Source organism: Salmo trutta, chromosome 10 (genome assembly GCF_901001165.1).
Source record: "Salmo trutta chromosome 10, fSalTru1.1, whole genome shotgun sequence".
Classification (NCBI taxonomy): Eukaryota; Metazoa; Chordata; class Actinopteri; order Salmoniformes; family Salmonidae; genus Salmo; species Salmo trutta.
This window is the reverse complement of record NC_042966.1, coordinates 37,344,461-37,366,199: the sequence shown is the minus strand read 5'-3', so window position 1 is coordinate 37,366,199 and position 21,739 is coordinate 37,344,461. Positions and strand designations below refer to the sequence as shown.

At 43.5% G+C, this 21,739-nt stretch overlaps 1 long non-coding RNA gene across 1 annotated transcript in view; it reads left to right on the top strand.

The window, feature by feature from the left end:
* LOC115201682 (uncharacterized) overlaps positions 1–19,198 on the top strand; it is a 411,949-nt gene extending 392,751 nt beyond the window's left edge. Inside the window, exon 4 of the long non-coding RNA XR_003879792.1 lies at positions 19,132–19,198. This is a non-coding gene — a long non-coding RNA (uncharacterized LOC115201682). The remainder of the gene's footprint in view (positions 1–19,131) is intronic.
* The last annotated feature ends 2,541 nt before the right edge of the window (positions 19,199–21,739 follow it).

Below are 21,739 nucleotides of genomic sequence, written 5' to 3'. Positions count from 1 at the left end.
TGGAATAGGTTCTGGGTTGCGTCTGGGGGTAACATCAATGAATACGTCGACTCAGTCACCGGATTCATAAAAAAATGCATAGATGATGTGATACCGATAGTGATGTGATACGCTCAGCCGAACGCACCGTTGGGTGCACACAGCCTGACCTCCAGGAAACCTACAACACCAGGTGTCGCAGGAAGGTCAAGAAGATCATCAGGGACCCCACCCACCCGCGCCACGGCCTGTTCTACCCGTTTCCATCACTCAGACACGGGTGGTATAGGAGCATCATGGCAAAAAAAAGAGTGGCCAATAGCTTCTACCCCCAGACCAACAGGCTGCTGAGTAGCCACCACTAGTCAGCTACATGCCCCCCCCCCCTGACATGTTAGTGTAGTTACATCTGTAACCCCTTACATGAGACTATTAAACTCTCTAATCTAATCTCATACGCACACACCCACCCACCCACACCCACACCAACACAATATCTCCTTTCTGCCCAGAAAGCCACCATTCACCAGCTCTGCAAGCGTTATAAAGTCAAAATACGTTTCTTACCCATCCTGCCTGCAACAATCGTCATTTACGCCCGGTATGTACTTCCTAAAAAGGTCAAGAGGCACCGGAAGAGGCACCTCTTCCAGTCGAATGTAATACATAAAACATGTTGGTTGCTTGTACATTTTTATTTCAACAGTTTTTGGAAGTACATACGAGGCGTAACAGCAGTAACTGACAATAGTTGCAGTCAGGGCAGGTATATTTGTTGAGTAACGGACATATTTTTACATAACACTTGCAGAGCAGGTGAATAGTAGCTTGATTGGAAGCTTTCTATGTAGAAAGGAGATCTGCTCATATTCATTGGCACCTTTTCTGTTTCAGAGATTGGGGATTACCCCCATCCGCCACCCCCATCCACAACACCCCCATCCACCACCCCCATCCAATACCCCCATCCGCCACCCCCATCCGCCACCCCCATCCACAACACCCCCATCCGCCACCCCATCCGCCACCCCATCCGCCACCCCCATCCAATACCCACATCCGCCACCCCCATCCGCCACCCCCATCCACAACACCCTAGAAAAACCAACTACTTGATGTAATAGCGTTCACTGTTGTCCCTAGTGGCCAGTTTTGAAGGCCTTTATCGACGTCCTCAGGACATGGATAGACGTCCAATTTCCAAGTAAATCTTGAGCGATCTAGCTGAAACACACACACACACACGCACACACACACACACACACACACACACACACACACACACACACACACACACACACACACACACACACACACACACACACACACACTCAACCGGATCCATCCCATCACCCTGTGGGACTCAATACATTATCACATTACACTCTGTTCTCTCTACCTCATCTATTCTCCCTCTGTCCCTCCATCCCTCTCTCAACTTGTATTTTCTATCCAGGTGTTTGCAACAGCTGCATCTGTTCTCTGCATTATTCCAGAGGTTAATTGTGGATGACACACACACACACACACACACACACACACACACACACACACACACAAACACAGACACACAGACACCCACAAACAGACACACAGACACACACAGACACACTGACAGACAGACAGACACACACACATTCTCCTTCTTTCTATCTCGTTGCTTCGTTCAATTACAAACCTGCCACCTTCATTCATTTATAGTGAAAGAGAATAAAAAACAAGCATCAAGAAAACACACATAAACATGCCTCAACACTTCATCCATTTATGCATGGTTCATTTACGCTTTCCACCTATACATCACCTGGGAACGTATGGGCCCCAGACTAATTCTCCCCAACACACAAACACACGCACTCACACACTAGACACACTCACACACACCGCAGTCTGCTGAGGTAGATTGTTCTTCAGAGAAGGCATAAAGACCACAGTTCATTGCACACACTCATCCATACAGTTCAGAGGATGAACATCATGAAGGTTTAAGTTGGAAGTTGAATCTACATATGAAGGTTTAAGTTGGAAGTTGAATCTACATATTACATGCCAAGGGATATTGGATTAGATTTTTTATTTTTTTGGTCCTGTATGGCTCAGTTGGTAGAGCATGGCATTTACAATGCCAGGAATGTGGGTTTCGATTCCCGGGACCAGACATATGTAAAATGTATGCACGCATGACAGTAAGTCGCACTGGATAACAGTGTCTACTAAATAGTATATATTATTGTTGAGTCATATAGTAATATAGTAGTACAGAGAACTGAGTTATATAGTAGTACAGTAGTACAGAGAACTGAGTTATATAGTAGTACAGTAGTACAGAGAACTGAGTTATATAGTAGTACAGAGAACTGAGTTATATAGTAGTACAGTAGTACAGAGAACTGAGTTATATAGTAGTACAGAGAACTGAGTTATATAGTAGTACAGTAGTACAGAGAACTGAGTTATATAGTAGTACAGTAGTACAGAGAACTGAGTTATATAGTAGTACAGTAGTACAGAGAACTGAGTTATATAGTAGTACAGTATTACAGAGAACTGAGTTATATAGTAGTACAGTAGTACAGAGAACTGAGTTATATAGTAGTACAGTAGTACAGAGAACTGAGTTATATAGTAGTACAGAGAACTGAGTTATATAGTAGTACAGTAGTACAGAGAACTGAGTTAAATAGTAGTACAGAGAACTGAGTTATATAGTACTACAAAGAACTGAGTCAGAGTTGAAGTCGGAAGTTTACATACACTTAGGTTGGAGTCATTAAAACTCGCTTTTCAACCACTCCACAGATTTCTTGTTAACAAACTATAGTTTTGGCAAGTCGGTTAGGACATATACTTTGTACATGACACAAGTAATATTTCCAACAATTGTTTACACACAGATTATTTCACTTATAATTCACTGTATCACAATTCCAGTGGGTCAGAAGTTACATACACTAAGTTGACAGTCTTTAAACAGCTTGGAAAATTCCAGACAATGATGTCATGGCTTTAGAAGCTTCTGAAAGGCTAATTGTCATCATTTGAGTCAATTGGAGGTGTACCTGTGGATGTATTTCAAGGGCTACCTTCAAACTCAGTGCCTCTTTGCTTGACATCATGGAAAAATCAAAAGAAATCAGCCAAGACATCAGAAAAAAAATTGTAGACCTCCATAAGTCTGGTTCATCCTTGGGAGCAATTTCCAAACGCCTGAAGGTACCACGTTCATCTGTACAAACAATAGTACGCATAAACATCAAGGGATCACGCAGCCGTCATACCGCTCAGGAAGGAGACGCATTCTGTCTCCTAGAGATGAACGCACTTTGGTGCGAAAGGTGCAAATCAATCCCAGATCAACAGCAAAGGACCTTGTGAAGATGCTAGAGGAAACAGGTACAAAATCGTCCATATCCACAGTAAAATGAGTCCTATATTTACATAATTTAGCAGACACTCTTATCCAGAGCGACTTACAGTAGTGAATGCATACATTTCATGCATTTGTTCTTTGTACTGGCCCCGGTGGGAATTGAACCCACAACCCTGGCGTTGCACACACCATGCTAGCATTGCAAACACCATGCTCTACCAACTGAGCCACAGGGAAGGCTGTATTGACATAACCTGAAAGGCCACTCAGCAAGGAAGAAGCCACTGCTCCAAAACCGCCATAAAAAAGCCAGACTACGGTTTGCAACTGCACATGGGGACAAAGATTGTACGTTTTGGAGAAATGTCCTCTGGTCTGATGAAACAAAAATAGAACTGTTTGGCCATAATGACCATCATTATGTTTGGAGGAAAAAGGGGGAGGCTTGCAACACCATCCCAACCGTGAAGCACGGGGGTGGCAGCATCTTGCTTTGCTGCAGGAGGGAGTGGTGCACTTCACAAAATAGATGGCATCATGAGGAAAGGAAAATTATGTGGATATTTTGAAGCAACATCAAGACATCAGTCAGGAAGTTAAAGCTTGGTCGCAAATCGGTTTTCCAAATGGACAATGACCACAAGCATACTTCCAAAGTTGTGGCAAAATGGCTTAAGGACAACACAGTCAAGGTATTGGAGTGGCCATCACAAAGCCCTGACCTCAATCCTATAGAAAATGTGTGGGCAGAACTGAAAAAGCGTGTGCGAGCAAAAGTGGTGATCCTAACTGATCTAAGACAGGGAATTCTTACTAGGATTAAATGTCAGGAATTGTGAAAAACTGAGTTTAAATGTATTTGGCTAAGGTGTATGTAGACTTCCAACATCAACTGTATATAGTAGTACAGAGAACTGGGTTATATAGTAGTACATTAGTACAGTGAACTGGGTTATATAGTAGTACAGAGAACTGAGTTATATAGTAGTACAGTAGTACAGAGAACTGGGTTATATAGTAGTACAGTAGTACAGAGAACTGGGTTATATAGTAGTACAGTAGTACAGTGAACTGAGTGTAGCTCAGTTGGTAGAGCATGGTGTTTGCAACGCCAGGGTTGTGGGTTTGATTCCCACGGGGGACCAGTACAAAAAAAAAAAAAAAAAAGAATAAAATATGTATGAAATGTATGCATTCACTACTGTAAATTGCTCTGGATTAGAGCATCTGCTAAATGACTAAAATGTAAATGTTATATAGTAGTGCAGTGAACTGAGTTACATCGTAGTACAGAACTGCTTGCTGAGAAAGACACCTCTTACAGCTGTAAAGAGGAGAGGGATTCTCCTTCATGATCACTGGGTCTTTGTTCCCCTGCTCTCACCATCAGATCTCTCTAGAATAGACCAGCAATCAGGAAGTGAAGCTGAGGAGGTGAGGTTATCAGAGAAAGAGTCCACTCAGTCTGGGCTGTTCTTTTTACCTGTTTTACAACTGTGGTTGTGTTTCAATTAGGGTCTGTATTGTAGTTGTGTTTCAAATAGAGTGTGTATTGTGGTTGTGTTTCAGTTAGAGTGTCTATTGTGGATATATTTCAATTAGAGTGTGTATTGTGGTTGTGTGATTAGTATGCTTGGGCGGTATCCAGATTATCATACCTTCATCGAATATTGTGTCATCCTGGGATATTTGGTAACACCTGTACTGAACACAAAGGGCACTATTTTCAAACCCCACTGAGCCTCTGTAATAAGATGGATAGCAATGCTAACAAGTACATGTAAAATCCCACAGCGAATGCTAGCTAAATGCTTATGAGCGCATTGCAAACATTTTATACAGTCTCTGACATGAACTATTTACAGGACAGACGTCCCAGCTCATAAAGTTACACAGGTAAGTCAAAAATGCTACTCACAGTTTTCAGCACGCACAAAAATAAATGTTAGAATGCAAGGCTCTTGATCCAGGAGGGGATTATCTGCTGCTACCAAGGGAAGCTTGATTTTGCAAGAAGCTAACCACTTACCTAGGTAGATAGCTAGCTACTAAATTAGCAGACCAAATTCACAAGATTTTCATTAACGGTGACAAAAACTTTTTACATGTGGTTGTTTATCTACCTTAATTTAATGCAATGACTGAAGTCGCTGTCGATAAAAGCATCTGCTACATGGTCTAAATGTAAATGTACAAATGTATGGTTACAAAGCATGCTGGGTATTATTCTAATGAGCTCTGCCCCTAAAAAATACATACTCTTTAACCAAAGAAATTTTGGCCAGTTCATTTCTACATGAATGAATCTGGTGCACGTGAAGTTCCACTGAGTTCAGTAAATTGTACAAGAGGCCATTACATTCTGCCATAAAACATGAATTGATTCTGTAATATTAACAAAATATGATAGAGTAAAAGGGAAGCCAAACTTTCGTTCAAGCTTCATAATGAAAAATGATGTGAACTGAACAACGCGATCTGCTTTATCTCAAATACCCAAATACCCCGGTATAAATTATACATGGATTACAATTTTTTTATAATAATCATTTATTTTACTTCACCGTTTTTTAACCAGGTAGGCCAGTTGAGAACAAGTTCTCCATTACAACTGCAACCTGGCCAAGATAAAGCAAAGCAGTGCGACAAAAAAAAAACATATAAACAAACATACAGTCAATAACACAATATAAAAATCTGTATACAGTGTGATGAAATGAAGTAAGGGTGTAAGGCAATAAATTGGCCAATAGTGGCGAAGTAATTGCAATTTAGCAAATTCACACTGGAGTGATATAAGTGCAGATGAGGATGTGCAAGTAGAGATACTGGTGTGCAAAAAAGCAGAAAAACAAAAACAAATATGGGGATGAGGTAGGTTAGTAGGTTGGATGGGCTATTTACAGATGGGCTGTGTACAGCTGCAGTGATCGGAAAGCTGCTCTGACAGCTGATGATTAAAGTTAGTGAGGGAGATATAAGTCTCCAACTTCAGTGATTTTTGCAATTCATTCCAGTCATTGGCAGCAGAGAACTGGAAGGAAAGGCGGCCAAAGAAGATGTTGGCTTTGGGGAGGACCAGTGAAATATACCTTCTGGAGTGTGTGCTACGGGTGGGTGTTGCTCTGGTGACCAGTGAGCTGAGATAAGGCGGAGCTTTACCTAGCAAAGACTTATAGATGACCTGGAGCCAGTGGGTTTGGCGATGAATATGTAGCGAGGAACAGCCAACAAGAGCAGACAGGTCGCAGTGGTGGGTAGAATATGGGGCTTTGGTGACAAAACGCATGGCACTGTGATGGACTGCATCCAATTTGCTGAGTAGAGTGTTGTAAGCTATTTTGTAAATGACATCGCCGAAGTCAAGGATCGGTAGGATAGCTAGTTAAATGAGGGTATGTTTGGCAGCATGAGTGAAGGAAGCTTTGTTGTGATATAGGAAGCCGATTTTAGATTTAACTTTGGAATGGAGATGCTTAATGTGAGTCTGGAAGGAGAGTTTACAGTCTAACTAGACACCTAGGTATTTGTAGTTGTCCACATCTTTTAAGTCAGAACCGTCCAGAATAGTGATGCTAGTCGGGCGGGCGGGTGCAGGCAGCGATCGGTTGAAAAGCATGCATTTCATTTCACTAGCATTTAAGAGCAGTTGGAGGCCACGGAATGAGTATTGTATGGCGTTGAAGCTCGTTTGGAAGTTTGTTAACACAGTGTCCAAAGAAGAGCCAGATGTATACAGAATGGTGTCGTCTGCGTAGAGGTGGATCAAAGAATCACCCACAGCAAGAACGACATCATTGATATATAAAGAGAAAAGAGTCGGCCCGAGAATTGAACCCTGTAGCACCCACATAGAGACTGCCAGAGGTAAGGACAACAGGCCCTCCGATTTTACACACTCAAATCTATCTGAGAAGTAGTTAGTGAACCAGGCGAGGCAGTCATTAGAGAAACCAAGGCTGTTGAGTCTGCCGATAAGAATGTGGTGATTGACAGAGCCGAAAGCCTTGGCCAGGTCGATCAAGACGTCTGCACAGTACTGTCTTTTATCGATGGTGGTTATGATATCGTTTAGGACCTTGAGCGTGGCTGAGGTGCACCCATGACCAGCTCGGAAACCAGATTGCATAGTGGAGAAGGTACCGTGGGATTCGAAATGGTTGGTGATCTGTTCGTTCACTTGGCTTTCAAAGACTTTAGAAAGGCAGGGCAGGATGGATATAGGTCTGTAACAGTTTGGGTCTAGAGTGTCTCCCTCTTTGAAGAGGGAGATGACTGCGGCCGCTTTCCAATCTTTAGGAATCTCAGAAAGTATGAAAGAGAGGTTGAAAAGACTAGTAATAGGGGTTGCAACAATGGTGGGGATAATTTTAGGACGAGAGGGTCCAGATTGTCTGGCTCAGCTGATCTGTAGGGATCCAGATTTTGCAGCTCTTTCAGAATATCAGCTGTCTGGATTTGGGTGAAGGAGAAGTGTGGAGGGGGGCTTGGGCCAGTTGCTGCTGGGGGTGTAGAGCTGTTGGCCAGGGTTGGGGTAGCCAGGTGGAAAGCATGGCCAGCCATAGAGAAATGCTTATTGAAATTCTCTATTATCGTGGATTTATCAGTGGTTTCCTAGTCTCAGTGCAGTGGGCAGCTGGGAGGAGGTACTCTTATTCTCCATGGGCTTTACAGTGTCCCCAAAATTCTGGGAATTAGTGCTGCAGGATACAAATTTCTGTTTGCAAAAGCTAGCCGTTGCTTTCCTAACTGACTATGTGTCTTGAATACCACCAAATACTAGTGATTATTGTACTACTATAATCAGACTAATAAACGTTTTCTTCTTAAAGCATTGTTGGTTAAGGGCTTGTAAGTAAGCAGTTCACTGTAAGGTCTACACTTTTTTGTATTCGGCGCATGTGACAAATAACATTTGATTTGATGAATAAACTCTATGTAAACCATCACAGACCTCACAGCAGCTGATCTGTAATGTAGAGCGGTGGGGATACGACACGGGATCCCTAGTGGGGAAAAGGGGGAGAAACCTAGTCATTTGCACAAGTGAATGCATTCAACCAAAACGTGTCTTCCACATTTAAACCCAACCCCTCTGAGAGAGAGGTGTGGAGGGCTGCCTTAATCCTCGTCATCAGCAACCGGGGGCGCAGTTGTTGATCGTGGGTTAAAACCTCTTACATCTAGACGTTCCGCTAGCGGAACACCTGCTCCAATATCCAATGATAGGCTTGGCGCGAATTACAAATTCCTCAAAAATACAAAAACTTCAATTTTTCAAACATATGACTATTTTACAGAATTTTAAAGACAAGACTCTCTTTTATCTAACCACACTGTCCGATTTCAAAAAGGCTTTACAGCGAAAGCAAAACATTAGATTATGTCAGCAGAGTACCCAGCCAGAATCAGACACCCATTTTTCAAGCTAGCATATAATGTCACAAAAAACAAAACCACAGCTAAATGCAGCACTAACCTTTGATGATCTTCATCAGATGACACGCCTAGGACATTATGTTATACAATACATGCATGTTTTGTTCAATCAAGTTCATATTTATATCAAAAAACAGCTTTTTACATTAGCATGTGACGTTCAGAACTAGCATTCCCACCAAACACTTCCGGTGAATTTACTAAATTACTCACGATAAACGTTCACAAAAAAGATAACAATTATTTTAAGAATTATAGATACAGAACTCCTCTATGCACTCGCTATGTCCGATTTTAAAATAGCTTTTCGGTGAAAGCAAATTTGCAATATTCTAAGTAGATAGCCCGGCATCACAGGGCTAGCCATTTAGACACCCACCAAGTTTAGCCCTCACCAAAGTCAGATTTACTATAAGAAAAATGTTATTACCTTTGATGTTCTTCGTCAGAATGCACTCCCAGGACTTCTACTTCAATAACAAATGTTGGTTTGGTTCAAAATAATCCATAGTTATATCCAAATAGCGGCGTTTTGTTCGTGCGTTCAAGACACTATCCAAGGGTGACGAAGGGTTACGCGTCCGACGCGTTTCGTGACAAAAAAATTCTAAATATTCCATTACCGTACTTCCAAGCATGTCAACCGCTGTTTAAAATCAATTTTTATGCCATTTTTCTCGTAAAAAAGCAATAAAATTCTGCCCGGGAAACCGTGTTTTAGTACAAAGAGAGAGAAAGTAAACATGGAGTCGACTTGTGCACGCGCCTCAGTCTCATAGTACTCTGACCGACCACTATCCAAATGCGCTATTGTTTTTCAGCCAGGGCCTGCAAAGCCACCATTCAGCTTTTTGCCGCTTTCTGAGAGCCCATGGGAGCCGTAGGAAGTGTCACGTAACAGCAGAGATCCCCTGTTTTGGATAGAGAGGATCAACAAGGCCAAGAAATGGTCAGACAGGGTACTTCCTGTACAGAATCTTCTCAGGTTTTGGCCTGCCAAATGAGTTCTGTTATACTCACAGACACCATTCAAACAGTTTTAGAAACTTAAGGGTGTTTCTATCCAAATCAAACAATTATATGCATATTCTAGTTACTGGGCAGGAGTAGTAACCGGATTAAATCGGGTACGTTTTTTTATCCGGCCGTGCAAATACTGCCCCCTATCCTCAACAGGTTAACTGTCTTGCTCAAGGGCAGAATGGCAGATTTCTTCCATCTTTCCAGCTCAGGGATTCAAATAAGTGACCTTTCAGTTACTGGCCCAACGATCTTAACCCGCTAGGTTGCCTGCCTGCCCTATTTAGTGCATTTCTTTTGATAAGGGCCAAAAGGAATGCGTTATATTACTAACAGAATCCCATTTGAGTCACAGTGGTGATACGGCTTCTCTGTTTCCACACCAAACAGGATAGATGTACCCCAATGTACCCATTACCCAATCACCCCTGAGCTTCCCCTCCCACCTCCTCCAATCAAATGTCACTTAAGAATGAGATCATCACACTAACCCTCACTGTGGTTGGAGCCTGACAAGTTCAATTACCATCTGCTCAAACACACAGGGGTTTACAGCAGTTTAACAGGTAGAGGAGTCAGCAGTGTGTGTGTGTGCCTGGGTATGCATTATCTTTTCAATAAGTTACAGTTTCTAATAAGTTTGATACATGCAGAGTTGAGTTTCCAGCCTACTAGAGTAAGACTCCATTCCCATACCAAACCAGATTATTTAACTAGGCAAGTCAGTTAAGAACAAATTATTATTTACAATGACAGCCTACCAGGGAACAGTGGGTTAACTGCCTTGTTTACTGGCCCAATGCTCTAACCTCTAGGCTACCTGCCACCCCCCTCATCTTTTCATCTCTACTGTAATATCCCTCCACTATGCCTGGCCCGCTTCTCAGTCAGTCATTAAACTGTATCCTCCATCTGGCCTAGCCCAACATCCTCCTCCTCCTCCTCTTTCTCTTTCTCCTCCTCCTCCTCCTCTTTCTCCTCCTCCTCCTCCTCTTTCTCTTTCTCCTCCTCCTCCTCCTCCTCCTCTTCCTCTTCCTCATCTTCCTCCTCCTCTTTCTCCTCCTCCTCCTCCTCCTCCTCCTCCTCCTCTTTCTCCTCCTCCTCCTCCTCCTCCTCCTCCTCTTTCTCCTCTTTCTCCTCCTCCTCCTCCTCCTCCTCCTCCTCCTCTTTCTCTTCCTCCTCCTCCTCCTCCTCCACCACCTACCCAGCTACCTTAGTCAGTGATTAGGAAGCTCTCATCCCTCCCATCATAAAACTGCAACGCTTGTTACCAAATCACTACAAAACAAAGACACATTGGGAAAAATAATGACATTGGGTGAATTAACGACTTCTTCCGCCCAGAATGGGCTGTTGCTGTTCTCACCTGCTAACACCCATGTACACACACTCACACGCACACACATATTTACCTATACAACCACACAAACACACATGCATGTGCACACACACACACACTCCGTGCATGGTGGATGATGTATTTTTACAGCACTGCTTTACATCCGTGTTACCTTTTACTGCTTCTTATATTTTCTTAAATCAACATGAATAGGAAATAAACCATGCTGTTGTTTTGCAATTATTAATGTGTGTGTGTTTGTGTGTGTGTGTGTGTGTGTGTGTGTGTGTGTGTGTGTGTGTGTGTGTGTGTGTGTGTGTGTGTGTGTGTGTGTGTGTGTGTGTGTGTGTGTGTGTGTGTGTGTGTGTTTGCGGACAGTGTTTTTTTTAACAATGTGTTTTATTTTGGAGGCTTTACTGTTTGTCATTTCTCATCTTTACGTTCCTCCCATCAGCAATCTTCCTCCATTATTCCCTCTGTTTTTATTACAGAAGTGCTTCTATTTTTATCTGCATAATTCAGCCAATATCCTCTCCCTCTCTCTCTCTCTTCTCCACCCCCTCTCTTTCCTTCCTTCCTTCCTTCCTTCCTTCCTTCCTTCCTTCCTTCCTTCCTTCCTTCCTTCCTTCCTTCCTTCCTTCCTTCCTTCCCTCTTTCTCTCTTCCCCACCACTCTCTCTCCCTCTCTTCCCCTCTCTTCCCCACCACTCTCTCTCCCTCTCTTCCCCACCACTCTCTCTCCCTCTCTTCCCCACCACTCTCTCTCCCTCTCTTCCCCACCACTCTCTCTCCCTCTCTTCCCCACCACTCTCTCTCCCTCTCTTCCCCACCACTCTCTCTCCCTCTCTTCCCCACCACTCTCTCTCCCTCTCTTCCCCACCACTCTCCCTCCCTCTCTTTCCTTTCCTCTCTCTCTCCCTCTCTTCCCCACCACTCTCTCTCCCTCTCTTCCCCACCACTCTCTCTCCCTCTCTTCCCCACCACTCTCTCTCCCTCTCTTCCCCACCACTCTCTCTCCCTCTCTTCCCCACCACTCTCTCTCCCTCTCTTCCCCACCACTCTCTCTCCCTCTCTTCCCCACCACTCTCTCTCCCTCTCTTCCCCACCACTCTCTCTCCCTCTCTTCCCCACCACTCTTTCTCCCTCTCTTCCCCACCTCTCTCTCTCCCTCTCTTCCCCACCACTCTCTCTCCCTCTCTTCCCCACCACTCTCTCTCCCTCTCTTCCCCACCACTCTCTCTCCCTCTCTTCCCCACCACTCTCTCTCCCTCTCTTCCCCACCTCTCTCTCCCTCTCTTCCCCACCACTCTCCCTCCCTCTCTTTCCTTTCCTCTCTCTCTAACCTCTCTCTTTCCTTCCTTCTCTCTCTCTCTCTCTCTCTCTCTCTCCCCCCCTCTCCCAGCATTAGCTTGTGCATCATCTAGTTATTTATCATTGGTTCTGTGTTAAGCAGGCCTGCCTCCTCTGTGCGCTGGCATTTGGGATCTCTCATTAACATTTACTCCATGTGGTTTAGTAAAGGTGGCATGGACACCCATCCACACTATGCCATCATTCATCTACTACCCTCCCTCCCTCTCTCAATCCCTCTCACCCTTGCGCGCTCCCTCCCTCCCTAGCACAACAAGGAATTGAGAAGATACTTTAACAGGGACAGAGTGCAGAGTGTTAGTTCGGGAACTAGTTGAATCTGGAAACGCTGATTATTAGCACACAAATATTGCGTAATTGCGTCAGATGCTACATTAAGTTCTGGAGGAGACGTGTTAAAAGAGATAATAGAATAAGGAAGGGAAGCAGGAAGTTACTGTAGCTCCTCCCCCCCTCTTTGGAAGTTAGAAAAGATTTTTGGCCAAATGTCCTCCATTTCAAAGAACGAAAGATGCAAAAAAATCGTGATTTATGACGAAGAACCTGAACACTGGAACAAAGTTCCTGGTTAGTCATTTTATCCCGCAGTCTATTGACAGACACTATGATACCAGTTACAGTGCCTTCGGAAAGTATTCAGACCCCTTGACTTTTTCCACATTTTGTTACGTTACAGCCTCATTCTAAAAAAAATTTAATATTATTTTTTTCTCAGCAATCTAGATGCAATACCCCAAAATTATTTTTTTTGGCAAATGTAAACAACATTTTAATTAAACATTAAATTAAACAGAAATACCTTATTTACACAAGTATTCAGATCCTTTGCTATCAGACTTGAACTTCAGCTCAGGTGCGTCCTGTTACCATTGATCATCCTTGAGCTGTTTCTACAACTTGATTGGAGTCCACCTGTGGTAAATTCAGTTGATTGGACTGTCTATATAAGGTCCAACAGTTGACAGTGTATGTCAAAGCAAATACCAAGCCATGAGGCCGAAGGAATTGTCCGTAGCGCTGCGAGACAGGATTGTGTCTGGGGAAGGGTACCAAAACATTTCTGCAGCATTGAAGGTCCCAAAGAACACAGTGGCCTCCATCATTCTTAAATGGAAGAATTTTGTAACCATCAAGACTTCCTAGAGTTAGCCACCCAGCCTAACTTAGCAATCGGGGGAGAAGGACCTTGGTCAGGGAGGTGACCAAGAACATGATGGTCACTCTGACAGAACTCTAGAGTTCCTCTGTGGAGATGGGAGAACCATCCAGAAGGACAACCATCTCTGCAGCATCCACCAATCAGGCCTTTATGGTAGAATGGCCAAACGGAAGCCACTCCTCAGTAAAAGTCACATGACAGTCAGCTTGGAGTTTGCCAAAAGCACCCAAAGACTCTCAGACCATGAGAAACAAGATTCTCTTTGGCCTGAATGCCAAGCATTACATCTGGAGGAAACCTGGCACCATCCCTGCTGTGAAGCATAGTGGTGGCAGCATAATGCTGTGGGGATGTTTTTTAGCAGCAGGGACTGGGAGACCAGTCAGGATCAAAGCATAGATGAATGGAGCATAGTACGGAGAGATCCTTGATGAAAACCTGCTCCAGAGCGATCAGTACCTCAGACTGGGGTGAAGGTTCACCTTCCAACAGGACAACAACCCTAAGCACACAGCCAAGACAATGCAGGAGTGGCTTCAGGACAAGTCTCTGAAAGCCCATGAGTGGCCCAGCCAGAGCCAGGGCTTGAACCCGATTGAACATCTCTGAAGAGACCTGAATCCTATTAATTGACTACAGCTCAGCGTTCAAAATCATAGTACCCTCAAAGCTCATCAATAAGCTAAGAACCCTGGGATTAAACACCTCCCTCTGCAACTGGATCCTGGACTTCCTGACGGGCCGCCCCCAAGTGGTAAGTGTAGATAACAACACATCTGACAGGCTGATCCTCAACACGGGGGACCCCTCAGTGACGTGTGCTCAGTCCTTTCCTGTACTCCCTGTTCACTCATGACTGCACGACAAGGCATAACTCCAACACCATTGTTAAGTTTGCAGATGACACAACAGTGGTAGGCTTGATAACCGACAACGACGAGCCTGTAAAGTGGAGGTCAGAGACCTGGCCGTGTGGTGCCAGGGCAACAACCTCTCCCTCAATGTGATCAAGTCAAAGGAAATGATTGTGGACTACAGGAAAAGGAGGACCGGGCTGTGGTGGAGCAGGTTGAGAGCTTCAAGTTCCTTGGTTTCCACATCACCAACAAACTAACATGGTCCAAGCACACCAAGACAATTGTGAAGAGGGCATGACAAAACTTATTCCCCCTTAGGAGACTGAAAATATTTGGCATGGGTCTTCAGATACTCAAAAGGTTCTACAGCTGCAACATCGAGAGCATCCTGACTGGCTGTATCACTGCCTGGTACGGCAACTGCTCGGTCTCCAACCGCAAGGCACTACAGAGGGTAGTGTGAACATCCCAGTACATCACTGGGGCCAAGCTCCCTGCCATCCAGGACCTCTATACCAGGTGTTGTCAGAGGAAGGCTCTAAAAATTGTCAAAGACCCCAGCCACCCTAGTCATAGACTGTTCTCTCTGCTACCGCATGGCAAGTGGTTCCAGAGTGCCAAGTCTTGGTCCAATAGGCTTCTAAACAGCTTCTACCCCCAAGCCATAAGACTCCTGAACTTCTAATCAAATGGCTAACCAGACTATTTGGATTGCCCCCCCCCCCCTTTTATGCCGCTGTTACTCTCTGTTATTATCTATGCATAGTCACTTTAATAACTCTACCTACATGTACATATTACCTCAATTACATTGACTAACCGGTGCCCCAGCACATTGACTTTGTAAGTCTCGCTATTGTTATTTTACTGCTGCTCTTTAACTACTTGTTGAATTTTATTTCTTATTGTTATTTGTATTTGTTTAACTGCATTGTTGGTTAATGACTTGTAAGTAAGCATTTCACTGTTGTATTCGGCGCATGTGACTAATAAAATTTGATTTGATTATGATTTGAAAATAGCTGTGCAGCAACGCTCCCCGTCCAAGCTGACAGCGCTTGAGAGGAACTGCAGAGAAGAATGGGAGAAACTCCCCAAATACAGATGTGCCAAGCTTGTAACGTCATACCAAAAAAGACTCGATGCTGTAATCACTGCCAAAGGTGATTCAACCAAGTACTGAGTAAAGAGTCCGAATACTTATGTAAATGTGATATTTCATTTTCTTTTATTATACATTAGCAAAAAATGTCTAAAACCTGTTTTTACTTCGCCTTTAATGGTTATGATGAGAAAAAAATATATTGAAACAATTTTAGAATAAGGCTGAAACGTAAAAACATGTGGACAAAGTCAAGGGGTCTGAATACTTTCCGAAGGCACTGTATGTTACATGTCCATCCATTACACATTACCACTAGAGAATCAATTTCTTTTACATCTGGTCGCGGCAGGAGGCTCTCTCATCCCCCTCTTCCCCTTTGTGCATTCATCGTGCCTCTTCTCATCTCTAAGCTCTCTCTCTCTCCATCCCTCTCTCTACCCTTCTTTCCTGCTCTTCCCTCCCTCCCTCTCTCTCCCTCTCTCTCCCTCTCCATCTCTCTCTCTCTCCCTCCGTCTCGCTCTCTCTCTCTCTCTCTCTCTCACACTCTCTCCTTCTCCTCTCCCTCTCTCTCCTCTCTCTCTCTCTCTCCCTCTCTCTCTCCCTCTCTCTCTCCCTATTATCTCTCAGTGCTGTGATGGTATGATGGTACACGAGAGGCTGTTGTAATTTAATTGGAGTTATTAAACTTGACATGATTAAGCGTGTGTTGAATTACTGGGACTTTAATGGAATCACTTCCAGTCACCCGCCGGGCCAATAGGTTAGGGGTCAGGGGATTAGATAAACAGATACACACACACACACACACACACACACACACACACACACACACACACACACACACACACACACACACACACACACACACACATACACACACACATACACACACACACACACACACACACACACACACACATACACACACACACACACACACACGCACTTAAGGTAGTTATGTTGTAGCCATTTTTCCGTGGAGCTTCAACTTCCATCACTTCCATCATTGATGCCATTGGCAGAAACATGTTGGGTGACTGTTGGTATAATGATTCATTCATCCCTGTCTGTCCAGAAGCCTGATCAACCATTCATTAACCCTTCATTAACCTTCCTTCAACCTCCACACAGCCATCCATTAACCTTCCTTCAACCTCCGCACAACCATTAATCAATCCTCCGCACAACCTCCGCACAACCGTTCATCAACTCTCCTTCAACCTCCACAGCCATTCATCAACCCTCCTTCAACCTCCGCACAACCATTCATCACCTCTCCATTATCTGTCTATTGGATGGGGGAGTGTGTGTGTGTATGTGTCTGTATGTGTGTATGTGTGTGTGTGTGTGTGTGTGTGTGTGTGTGTGTGTGTGTGTGCGTGTGTGCGTGTGTGCGTGTGTGGTGTGTGTGTGTGCGTGTGTGTGTGTGTGCGTGTGTGTGTGTGTGTGTGTGTGCGTGTGTGTGTGTGTGTGTGTGTGTGTGTGTGTGTGTGTGTGTGTGCGTGCCTGTGTGCATTTGGCCTACCACCGTCATCTGCAAACTTAATGATGGTGTTGGAGTCGTGCGCGGCCACGCAGTCGTGGGTGAACCAGGAGTACAGCAGGGGAGTAAGCACGCACCCCTTGGGGGCCCCCGTATTGAGGGTCAGCATGGCGGATGTGTTGTTGCCTACCTTTACCACCTGGGGGCGGCCCGTCAGGAAGTCCAGGATCCAGTTCAGGCACTACGGTTCTGAACGCTGATAGGTCCCTCTCACTCTCTCCTGAAGTGAATATACAGTATCTATACATCAGATTAATGTAAACCATTTAAAAGATCCAGCGGTACGCCGCTCCTCTCCTTGTCTGTAGAAACGGCCCTCGCCAACACTCGTCTATGCATGTTTTATCTGAATAGGCCCAACTTGCTGCCATTACACTCATTATGATAATGCAGCGCCAGGCGGGGAAATGTTTAGTCACTCAGACAGCATTTCCCTAGGGTCCACTACGGCTAATATGGTATTACACACGGGAGGTTAGTGTATGGCAAAGCACTTCCAAAAGTAAACTTGCTAGATTGTCATTTATCCTCCCTTTTCCCTCCTTCTATTCTTCTGCCTACTCATCCCTCTCTTCTCAACACTCTAACAACAAACGGTTACAAAAGGGTTCCAAAAGGGTTCTTTGCGGAGTGATAGGGTTCTACCAAGAACCACTTTGATCCACACTCGTGAAAAACCCAGCAGCATTGCAGTTCTTTACAGAAACCGGTGCACCTTGTACCTGCCACCCTACCCCGTTCAAAATACAGAAATCATACGGGGATGTTTTCTGTATTTGAAAAGTTACATATGTTGAAAACTTGATTGCTAACATGCAAAACATTTTGGGACTATGTCAACAATGGACTAATGAAACAACTACCAACAAATAGTTTTTGGGTAGAGTTTTCCTTTAATGTTTGGATATCCTAACTCTGTCTGGAATCCAATAGGAATTACACATTACTTTGCAAGCCGGCATAATATGATTTGTAGGCCTGATGTGGATTTTAAACCAGGAGATTCCTAACACCACGTTGTTCGGGTATACTTTGGCCCTCAAAGAAAGGCCTCATGACATATGTAATTATTGTCATAAATAGTTACATTTTAAAGACTAATAAGGCTGGTGGGATCTACCCGTTCACAGAGGGTTCTTGGAAGAACCCTCCGAAGAAAAAAGGGTTCTTTGGTAGAACCCTTCATAAATGGCAGTGGTGGAAAAAGTAATCGAAAATGACCCAAGTAAAAGTGAAAGTCACCCAGTAAAATACTACTTGAGTGAAAGTAAAAAAGTTTTTGGTTTTAAATATCAGTATTAACACGGCATTCATGATGATGATGATGAGGATGACTTTGTGTATTCAAAATTGTTTCGAAAGTAATTTTTCCTTTCAGGATTATTGTACTAGCGCTGCTGTAATGTTTGTTCTAATGTTGTTGTAATGTTTGTGTTAATGTTGTTGTTATGTTTGTACCAATGTTGTTGTAATGTTTGTTGTAATGTTTGTTTTGATGTTGTTGTAATGTTTGTACTAATGTTGTTGTAATGTTTGTTGTAATGTTGTTGTAATGTTTTTTTAATGTTGTTGTAATGTTTTTTTAATGTTGTTGTAATGTTGTTCTAATGTTTGTTTTGATGTTGTTGTAATGTTTGTGCTAATGTTGCAATGTTTGTTGTAATGTTGGTTTTGATGATGTTGTAATGTTTGTTGTAATGTTGTTGTAATGTTTTTTTAATGTTGTTGTAATGTTTGTTTTAATGTTGTTGTAATGTTTGTTCTAATGTTTGTTGTAATGTTTGTTGTAATGTTTGTACTAATGTTATTGTAGTGTTTGTTCTATAGCACTGCTGTAATGTTTGTACTAGTGTTATTGTAATGTTTGTACTATAGCACTGCTGTAATGTTTGTACTAGTGTTGTTGTAATGTTTGTACTAATGTAGTTGTAATGTTTGTTTCTCCTTCAGGGTACCACATAAGTCCCCTCACTGTCAGCTGTCAGCTGTACATGGATACCCCCAGCTGGACAGGTCAGTGAGTGTCTGTGTGTGTGTGTGTGTGTTCGTGGGCATGTGCGCAGAAGTATATGTCCTCACAGCCATGTGAGCAACAAAAGTGTGGGTTCATGTGTGCCTGCGTCCTCACGTAAAACCTTGTGAAAGCACCTGTGTTTATTTGTTTGTGTGTGTGTGTGTGTGTGTGTGTGTGTGTGTATTCCTATGAGTGTGTGTTCCTCCCTGTGTGTGTGTTCCTCTGTGTGTGTGGTGGGTAGGAGTGCTAGAGAGAGGTAATGTGCTGACTGCAGTCCATTGGTTCTGGGCATGCCCATTAGAGCCAGCTATAAATCCTAGTCTGACTGGGCTAGCTGAGCCTGAGCGCCGCTCTCACACTGTCAGCAGTCCACCCAATGAATGGATATTAAAAGCCACAACAAGCCTCTTTAATTTAGCCTGCTGAGAGACAAACCACTCCCTCTCTGTCTTTCTATCTCGATCGTTCGCTCTCCTCCTCTCTCTCTTTCTCTTTCTCTCTTTTTTTATATCTTGATTGTTCGCTCGAATTCTCTCTTTTCAATTCTCTCTCGCTCGCTCTCTCTCGAATTCTCTCTCTCTGTCGAATTCTCTCGCTCTCTCTGTCGAATTCCCTCGCTCTCGCTCTCAAATTCTCTCTCTCTCACGCAAATTCTCTCTCGCTCTCGCGAATTCTCTCTCAAATTCTCTCTCTCTCTCACGAATTCTCTCTCTCTCTCGAATTCTCTCTCTCTCTCGAATTCTCTCTCTCTCAACTCAATTCAATTCATTTTGCTTTATTGGCATGATGTAACAATGTACATATTGCCAAAGCTTACTTTGGATATTTACAATATGAAAATAATTAAGAATCAAAATTGTCAACGGGACAACAGTAACAACAATAACCAGGGGTCAAAACAACCATACATTCAACAATAACAATAAGCATACAGTAGAGGACATGTGCAGGTTGATTGGTCTGTCAGACACTGTCCCTCATCTTATGACAGGCAGCAATGTAGTGCGCTGCCAACCCACAGCTCTCTGCGTCCTTCCCCAACAGGACAGGTAGCCTACTCTCATCAGAGAGGTCATTGAAACCTTGAATAAGGGTTTCAAATTTGGGGAACTGACACTCTCTAATTGTTTTATATTTTTGACATTTTGTCAGGAAATGCAGCTCCGTCTCAGGTTCTGCTGTTGTGCAGTGGTTGCACAGCCTTTCCTCTACAGGGAGCCAGGTTTTCCTGTGTCTACCCTTCTCAATGGCAAGGCTGTGCTCACTGAGCCTGTACACACACTCTCTCTCTCTCTCTCTCTCTCTCTCTCTACGGCGGCCTTTCTCAATAGCAAGGCTATGCTCATTGAGTCTGTACATAGTCAAAGCTTTCCTTAAGTTTGGGTCAGTTACAGTGGCCAGGTATTCTGGCCACTGTGATTCTGCACTGTGTACTCCATGTATAGGGCCAAATAGCATTCTAGTTTGCTCTGTTTTTTTGTTCTTAATTCTTTCCATGTGTCAAGTAAATATCTTTTTGTCTTCTCATGATTTGGTTGGGTCTAATTGTGTTGCTGTCCTGGGGCTCTGTGGGGTGTGTTTGTGTTAGTGAACAGAGCCCCAGGACCAGCTTGCTTAGGGACCTTCTCCAGGTTCATCTCTCTGTAGGTGATGGCTTTGTTATGGAAGGTTTGGGAATCGCTTCCTTTTATGTGGTTGTAGAATTAAACAGCTCTTTTCTGGATTTTGATACTTAGCGGGTATCAGTCTAATTCTGCTCTGCATGCATAATTTGATGTTCTACATTGTACACGGAGGATATTTTAGCAGAATTCTCAATTTGGTGTTTGTCCCATTTTGTGAATTCTTGGTTGGTGAGCGCACCCCAGAACTCACAACCATAAAGGGCAATGTGTTCTATAACTGATTCAGGTATTTTTAGCCAGATCCTAATTGGTATGTCGAATTTTATGTTCCTTTTGATGGCATAGAATGCCCTTCTTGTCTCTCAGATCATTCACATCTTTGTGGAAGTTACCTGTGGCGCTGATGTTTAGGCCGAGGTATGTATCATTTTTTGTGTGCTCTAGGACAACGGTGTCTAGATGGAATATGTATTTGTGGTCCTGGCGACTGGATCTTTTTTGGAACACCATTATTTTGGTCTTACTGAGGTTTACTGTCAGGGCCCAGGTCTGTCAGAATCTGTGCAGAAGATCTCTCTCTCTCTCTCTCTCTCTCTCTCTCTCTCTCTCTCTCTCTCTCTTTCTCTTTCTCTTTCTCTCCATTTTCTATCTGTGTGTAATTGAAAAAGAGGAGTAAAATATCCCTTCATGTAACAGATTACAAAAAGGACGTTTGCGAAAAAAAAATAATATATATATATATATATATTTCACACCTTTCTGTTATCTCAACGACTTTTAAATCATCATTGAAAAAAGGTTGTTCCACCTGAGCCAGTCTGACCACAAGTCAGAGACCACTATGGTGACACACCAAATGCGTTTAATGGAATGCAGGAAAATAGAAGGAATAGGCTTGTGTAGGCTACATTCCAAGCTA